The sequence below is a fragment of the Aegilops tauschii genome, chromosome 6, assembly GCF_002575655.3.
Source record: "Aegilops tauschii subsp. strangulata cultivar AL8/78 chromosome 6, Aet v6.0, whole genome shotgun sequence".
In the NCBI taxonomy this organism is placed as follows: Eukaryota; Viridiplantae; Streptophyta; class Magnoliopsida; order Poales; family Poaceae; genus Aegilops; species Aegilops tauschii.
In genome coordinates, this window is record NC_053040.3 from 170242172 (window position 1) to 170250767 (window position 8596).

Genomic DNA, 8596 nt, shown 5'->3' on the forward strand with positions numbered 1-8596 from the left:
CTGAAGGTAGTAACAAGATTCATCATTGGTATACTGGCTGTGCAACAGCATTAGAATGCCTTAGCTGAAAAATCTTTAATACATCCACAATCAACAGCTAACCCTGAAATAATCCAGTGACATTAAATGGCATTGCTTAAATTTATCGGTGGCATTAGACTGAGTGCGGCATTAGTTAAATGTGGCATCACTTTAGCAGTAGCATTGCTTGACTTGACCGCTGGCGTTATACTAACAGCAAAAAAGTGGCAATAAGCATGGGAGGCCCATTCGGACAGTGGGCGCACCAGTACGATGTACCTCCACGGACGCATAGAGTGGTGAGGGAGGTATGGTTGCCCAGAGCAACAAATATCCAAGCAGCATATGTGGATTACGTTCCATTTTTGTTCCCTTTAGCCACCTTTTTCCTATGTGAGGACAACAAACCGATCAACCTGGTCATTCTCTATTGCATTGTCATGCCTTTCTTACCCTTCTTCAACCAAGAGACATGAGACTCGTTCCTTAGCTACTTATTTCCCCCTTTTCATCCTAGATGCGGGTTTGATGCCTAGTCTCTTGGACAGTACAGTCTCCCTTCCTTTCCTTATTCAACCCAGACATGGATTAGTCTGCATGAAGTAGGGTTTCCTTTAATAGTGCAAGTTAAGGTTTTCGTCTGCGTGACCAGCAGAGCAGAGGATAGCAAATTGGGAAGATGGTGGAGTGGAAAAAGATCCACATGCAGTGATGTGGAAGATGGGGCAATAGAACAAGGGTATGGTTCGAAAAGAGGTAACATACCTGAGGGTCGGCGGGAAGTGGCTTCAGCCTGGATGATCAGTCCTGCGTTGGTCTCGAGATTGACAGTAGCTGGCCCTTCCCAGAGAATCACTTCTGGTTCAAAGCAAGTGTTTCCAATGCCGACGAGTGGTTGAGCTGAAGTTCATTTCATTGCTTGTTATTTGTTGTGTGATGAAAACTTTAGTATTTATAATGTATCCTCGTTGTCGTTGTGGGTTGATGACCTGTTGTATGTAATAAAATGATATGCATGTGATAAACTTACTAAATTCATGAATGGCTTTCGAGTCGCTTCTCTGATTGGGTGCTGCGACGAGGCAAAAAAATATTTTCCGTATACATAATTGTACGTGCATTGCAACAGGTTATCGGATGAGTCCAATCAACAATAGTACTACTATTTGTAATAGCTTCACATGCTTCGCGCGTCGGGCGGGTGTTTTTACTGTAGCTGCGAATCCCACCATCCTAGGTCCTCGGATGAGTCCAGTAGAAATTGCATTCTGATGTTTGGGTTCAAACTTTCAAAACTCTTGCACTATCGTCTCTATGTCTACGTATACGCAACAAGTTTTAAACTTGAGACCAGCCACCCACCCTCACAAAGAACACTTTTTAACCTAGCACAGACTCTAGGAAATTTGGCCACAGTGTGAGGTGGGCCATATGTTAATGTGTTCGCTGTACGTAACCAGCACCTCGAATCCTCGATATATAGTAGTGTGGCATGGGCTAGAACAAGCATTCACGTCCAGGAGTACGGCACATGCCACCAGCACGACTTCCATCTGACACCATATTTCTTGGAGTCCGTGCTACAGCTATCGCTTCAACCTCCTCATTTCTCTAACTCAGCCATCGCACGGCGGGCGAGGTGGGGGTTTGCCAATAGTCGATTTCCTCAACTGCGGTCCCATTTGTAAGGCCAACTCCAACGCACGACCACAAACGGACCTCCGTTTTGCCCGGATTCTGTCTGTTTGGGTAGGGCAATGGGGTCGTGTCCGGGCCATTTCTCGGATGCGGTGGCCATGCGCCCAACGGGCGGACGCATCCCGGCCGCATCCTGTCCGCGTACATTTTTCTTTGCAAGCCCATAATTTTTTTTCATCATTGATTTTTGATACATGGGAATACATCACCAAATTTTGACTAGAAAAGCAAGACCAAAGAAAACAAGAACCAAAAGAATACATTTTAGAAGATATCCAACTTCCATAACTGCTTCTGTAAGTTGGATTAGTGCCTTCTCGATGCATTCATTGTTGATCTACGGAGGCTCGATCTTGCGTGCTTCTTTCTTCTTTGAGTGTAAAGAAGTAGACGTTGCTTCCTCGCATCCAGTCTCCTGTCTAGCCTCTATTCTATCAACAAGTGCACTAGTCTCATCTCTAGCCTCTATGCAAGCTAGAAGTGCTACAACATCTACTAAATTGCACTCTATCAATATATCGATGTACTCTTCTTCCCAATACCAAAACTTGCATCCATTCTACAAAATAAAATTTTAAGTTAGCACAACTAGTCTAATCCGAGAGCACAACCGAAGCTAAAGTAGCACATACCCCATTGGTTGAGCACTTGATGAACACCCATCCGGGATGTTCCGACATTGTAGACACGTGGCGCAAGACCTTCTTTGGGCAGTCGTCGCACGTAATGAGTGGCAACGGTGCGCCGACGAGCTTTTGGGCCAGCACCGAGCCCGACCGACCACCATTCATGTTTCTGCCGGCGGACCGCCGACGGTGTAGATCCGAGCGGCTAGAGGAGGAGTCAGTAGCTGCATGCGGCCTTGTAGCCTTGCCGGGGCCTTCCGGCCCGGTGCCCGGCCAGTCCATGGCGCGGCGCGGCCACCCACAGCTGGGCCAGCTCAAGCCCGACCGGATCCGCTGCAAATCCGGCCGCCGGGTGCGCAAAACACTAGCCGTGGTTGGGTAGCTCCGGGGCGTTGAGGGAAAGGGGGCTGAGCGAGCGCACGTCCGAGCTGCACGCGCCTGAGTTGGCCTAGCGGCGTGGCGGACCAACCGTGTGGGGGTGTGAAGTGGCTTCGCTCGTGTTGGGGATAGAAACCATCCCGCGCGGGCGCTAGGTCTGACAGGATGGCCTTGTCATCAGTGTGTGACCTCTGTGGCAACCATCCGCTCCCCACTAGCCTCTTCGTTGACATGTGGTCCCATTCCAACATGTAAGTGAGACGACGGCGAGTCCTTTTGTACAATTTCTGAACAGACGTCTATGTAGGCCGGGGCGCCTCTTCGTGTACCGTGGCAACCGTCCATCGATTCTTCGACTTTCCCTCTCGATTTGGAATGGTTGTTGCACTCTTCCTCCCACCTCCATTTTCCTTCACCCTTCCTTCTACCATTGTTCGATCGTCTTCTCCATGGAGGGAACAGGCCGGAAACGACCCCGTTATTCTTGCCCCGATCTGAAAGATGACGTGGTGGAGGAACTCATTGATCGGTGCGACGTCATCACCTCAGCTAGCATGGCAGGTTCATTCAAGACCATTCTCGAGTCAACTAATAACATCATTAAAAGGAACCCAAGGGTCCAGGAGCGGTTTGATCTCCCCTATCTTCTTCACCGTGATCCTGCTGACTGGCGTGCGGACGACGGAGGGCTCGCCTTGTGCAAGTTGGTGCCGCTTGATAATGATACGTGTGATGTTAAGATGCCATCGCTTGAGGGTAAGGCTTGGGCAGGCGCAAAGGGAGATTGGGTTGTTTATATTGGGTACAACTGCGAGTGGGAACTTGTGAATGTGTACACTCGTCACCGGGTTCCACTTCCAAAAATCTCAGACTGCCCAGAGGTTGAGCACACCGGTATTCTACGTACGTTCAACTACGATCATGGTGACTGTCGTCTACAGAAGATTGCAATTTGTCAAGTTCCTAACCGCTCTTGGGATTTAATGGACTATGAAGTTGTTGCTATCTTTGACAAGCTTGTTGCCTTCCTTCATAGTTCGACTGGATGGATATTGCTCAAAAATCAGTTTCTATACACGGATGTGTACTATGATGCAATTCAATACGAGGGTCTTGTGTTTGCTGCCACCACTTGTGGCACTGTTTTTGCATGGAATCCTTATGCTTTCGGTACGTTTGTCTTCCACCATAATTATAATTGTTTCATCCACATGCATGCGGGTTAGCTAGTTTCCCTTTACTAATTAACCTTCTTGTGCTTCCAAGGTCCTGTGACCATTCCACCACCTATACTTGAAAAAATTTATAACCAAGGGGGAGATGACGATGATGATGATCACGAGCTTGAGGACCCATATACTCAGTGGCGCCTAGCAACTTATTCCGATGGATCACGTCTTCTTGTCTGTATACAGGGCACCACTGATATGATTAAGGAAGCAGGTGTTGTCTCCCATGGTCGCACTCTCTAGACCTATTCCAACATCCGTTGCAAGGTATTTGGGATGGATACTATTGTGCTAGCGCCAACACCTTCTCCCTGGCTTAGTATTGATACTCTTGGAGGAAACTCGCTCTTCCTTGGACAAAACTATCCAATCATGGTGAAAGGCGATCCAGCTGCTGTTGACACAATGTTACTACCATTTATGAGAAGCAACTGTATCTATACCTCAGACATTGCTATGCTTCCCTACTGTGGCTATCACAATATGGGTCATGAAATAGGCGGCTTCAGCTTGTGTGATCAGTCTTGCGTTGGTCTCGAGATTGACAGTAGCTGGCCCTTCCGAGAGAAACTCTTCTGGTTCAAAGCAAGTGTTTCCAACACCGAGGATTGATTGAGCTGAAGTTTAATCATTGCTTGTTATTTGTTGTGTGATGAGAACTTTAGTATTTACTAGAATGTTTTGTTGGAACTACTCTATAATCCAACATGTATCCTCGTTGTCGTTGTGTGTTGATGACTTGTTGTATGTAATGAATGGTACATTTGAATATGCATGTCATAAACTCAATTTATAAATGGTTTTCGACTCACTTCTTGGAGTGTTAGTGCCGTAGTAGTATAGCCAGCATCCTTAGTAGTATGAAGTTGCCAAATCACATAGAGCCAACCAATAGTTAGTTCTAGTTAGATCAACTAGAGCTAGGTGTTGCACGGAGGCCGAGAAATATGGTGATAGTGTGACTGCGTGAGGTGGGCGTGTACATAGTATGACGTAGGCACGGGGCTTGCCGTGTTTCCTACTCCTCTGGTCTAAATGTGGAGAAGATCTGGTCGAGTTCTTCCTCCTTTTGCCGACACGTGGGACATCCAGCATCCAGGTCATGATGTGCATCTTGGGTTAAACTGTAAATAGAATTTTACTACTGTTGAGTAACTCCAAAAGCGGCCACCGAACATCTTTACTGGATTTGTTTTTCATCACCAGCACGTCGAGGTGAAAGATGTGCAGGTTCAGTGGGTCCTCTTGCGTTTCCACTGACATGTGGGACCATATGTGAGCAAACAGACGATGGGCTCCGCGCGTCTGCTGGCTGGCTGAGAAGAGAGATAGAGGAGGGCTGAGCATGGACTCCGGGAAATTTGTTCTACGTAACCAGCACCTCGATATAGGCTCGATATAGTGGGGTGGCATGGGCCATAACTAGCATTCACGTCTAGCAGTACAGCACACGCCACCCACACGAGTCCCATCCGACACCAATTTTCTTGGAGTCCGTGCTACAGCCATCTCTCCTCCCTCCTGTTTTCTCGGCCATCGCGCGATGGGTGGGGCGGGGGTTTGCCGATAGTCAGTTTTCTCAACTGCGGCCCCACTTGTAAGTGAAAATGCAACACAACACGCATTCCCCCTTGAGCGGCGTGCCAGACCAACCGTGTGGGGGTGCAACGCAAACACGGCAGGCTTTTCCTTTTGAACTTGCAACTTATAAAATTTGGTTCTGCTCCATGGCGCGACCGATAGATAGAAATAACGATTTTCCCTAGAGTAATGAGAAGTTTGGTTCTGGTGCGGTTCATGCATGGAGTATGTACAAAAATTATGAAGTTGATCTGAAAGGTAAGATAATTACTAGTAGTACCATATACTATTACATGGATTTATAAAGATACATACGGATCCATCAACGACATCCTCACGCCCTAGTGCGTCGGGTCACCAACCGACGTGTGAGGAGCCGCGGCGTTGGCGGCGAGCTCAACGTGCTTCTGAACAATGTCATCCAAGGTTGCCCTACGGGTCAAAAAGGCCAGCGACCTATCCTCCTCCTCTGGCACATAGTAGTCCTTGTGGACGATTTGCGTGTAGACGTGGGTGATTATGTCGACGGTGTCTTGCTGCGCTAGGCACTGCGCGGTGAGTGCGACGGCGGGCAGTCGCAGGGCCACCAGTGCGTCGAAGAGGTTGTCACCATAGAGGCCGTTGAGGGTGGCGGGCATCGCAGAGCCTGGGCACGTGGGCTGGAGGCGTACGTCAAGGTTGTCTGCGAGCTTCTTGACGACGGTGAACTTGTCGAGGAAGCTGACGAGGACCTCGTCGAACAAGGAGACGAAGCTGTCGTCCAAGTGGCCTCTCGCCCTGGCGGCCTCAAGCACGACCTAGAGACGTTCCTCGGTGCCGGGCCGCAGGCCGGCGTCGTGGACCATCTGGCATAGCCGACTGATGCTCACGCTCATCGCCTCCATGGGTCTAGCTTCTAGTCAACTAATCTTGCGATTGGAGTGATCACTCTTGCCCTTGGTTAGGGTGCGTAGGTGCGTAGGATTTCGTAGATTGGACTGGTGGGGAGCCTTTATATGAGAAGTGCAGACTGCGTTGCATTCACATGTGTGTTGGCCATCTACTCCTCGGCCCTCTACTGCACCTGCCTTTGGCTGTATGACAGGTGGGCCAGCCACCTATTGGGCCCACGTGTCATTCACCCAAACGCAGGTGCAGTAAGTCAATGAAGTTGCGTCCCCTCTGTGCCGGTGCAGTATACTCATCTCACCGGACCTCCAGTTGGGGCCAACTAGAGAACTTTGATGTTTACTGGTTTATTGGTCCCCTTTGCATTTTGCGCCAAGTTTTGACCTTTGATTTAACTAATAAAATGTTAATGCATGTAACCAAAAATGTTGTGTAATTCACCTTACGAAAACCAAATAATCCCAAAACACTTAGGCACGGTACATTAACTCCCTCCTCGTTTCTTATTTCGTGACATATCAACCAATGAGAGATGTGGGTCGTGCATGCTTTCAATGACTTGAGACTACCGAACATGACATCCATTGGTTAGTTCATTGCATGTAATCCTATTAATTAGCAAAAAGACATTAAGTTCTCTCGCTTTCCCCTTTGTCTTGGTCAGGGTGCACAACCTAAGAGCATGATTAATAGTATAGCCAGCTGCTGGCTATATGATGTTGCCATGTCATATAGAGCCATCACTTGTAGCCACTCATACAATAAGGTTAGCTATAAGGCTGGCTATAAGAGTGCTACTTTTTCTCATCTTCTCTCTCTCTCTCTCTTTCTTCATATTTATTGTAATCGGCCTACGAATCCCCATATAGCTAGGCTCTTGCATGAGAGCCCACTCCTCTTTTTCACTTGCTCTAAGATGACTTATACACCTAGACGGAGGGAGTAGTCTCAAGTCATTGGATGCATACACACCCCACGTCTTGTATTGGGTGATTTCTTTTTTCATGGCAAAAAACAGGGAACGAGGTGGGTAGTTAATGCACCACGCCTAAAAGTTTTGGGATTACTATTTTGTTTTCATAACGTGACTAATGCACCAGTACGGAGGGATTACAATAGTAGTCTTTGATTGTAATTTTTTGTTGGTAGCTTACAAAGCTGAGCGTCAGGTGAGTACAATAGTAGTCTGATTGATGAGACTTCATATTTGAGCCATCTACCGGAAGGAATAAAACAATACACCATGTATTTATTTATAGAGGGAGTAGTACATTTTTTGTGACATGCATTACTAGATATTGCTAGTCAAATATTAAATCCAGATGGACGTGGTAGTACTACTAAATCCAGACGGTGGTGCTAGTAGTAGTAGTAGTAGTACTACCAATGTAGTAGTACTGTACTACCCGTTGGTCAAATTATTACGTGCTGCTCCTCACAGTGAAGTGACAAGACCCTGCGCCGGAGATGACACCTGAGTATAGGCGCCGTGTTCGGCATACCATAGTCAGCCTCACCATCTGCAGTCACTATCATCATGGCTGTAGAGCCAGCCTACTTACAACTAGCCGTGTTCGACATAATTTCCCGTGCGTAGATGCCCGTGCATTGCACGAACACCAAGATTGGGGGTGGACAGCACCGGCAGCGGCCATCGCGCCAGATTTTTCCATGGCCTTCTAGATGTGGTGGGGAGGAGATAAGGTTGATTGTGAGAGACAAGGAGTTGTTTGTAAATAGGGAACAAGTGCGGGCATCTTTTTGCAAAACTGGAGAAGTTTGGTTTGTATGCGTCAGATCTAGATCCGACGGTTATTGGTGAAAGATGGCAGGCACAACATCATCACCATCTCAGGACCTCTTTCATTCACAGGATTTTGAAAACGCAGGAATATGACACGGCAATATTACAAGGTTCAAATTGATATTACAAATGTTAGGAGTAATGCTGCACCTTCGAAGAGGGAATTACTAGGATGTAAGAACTTTTGTTACTTTAGGTGGATGCAGCATTATGGTACAAACTAAAATCCACTGCCCTGACAAGTCACTAATGGGCAAATAAATTTTCGAGTCTCTGGCCACTTGATGTTTCAAAAACAAATTCAGCTTCTGCAGAGACTTTGTCATTTAGGCTTAGATGCCTGCGGTGATCAGCACGCCATTCATTGTTAC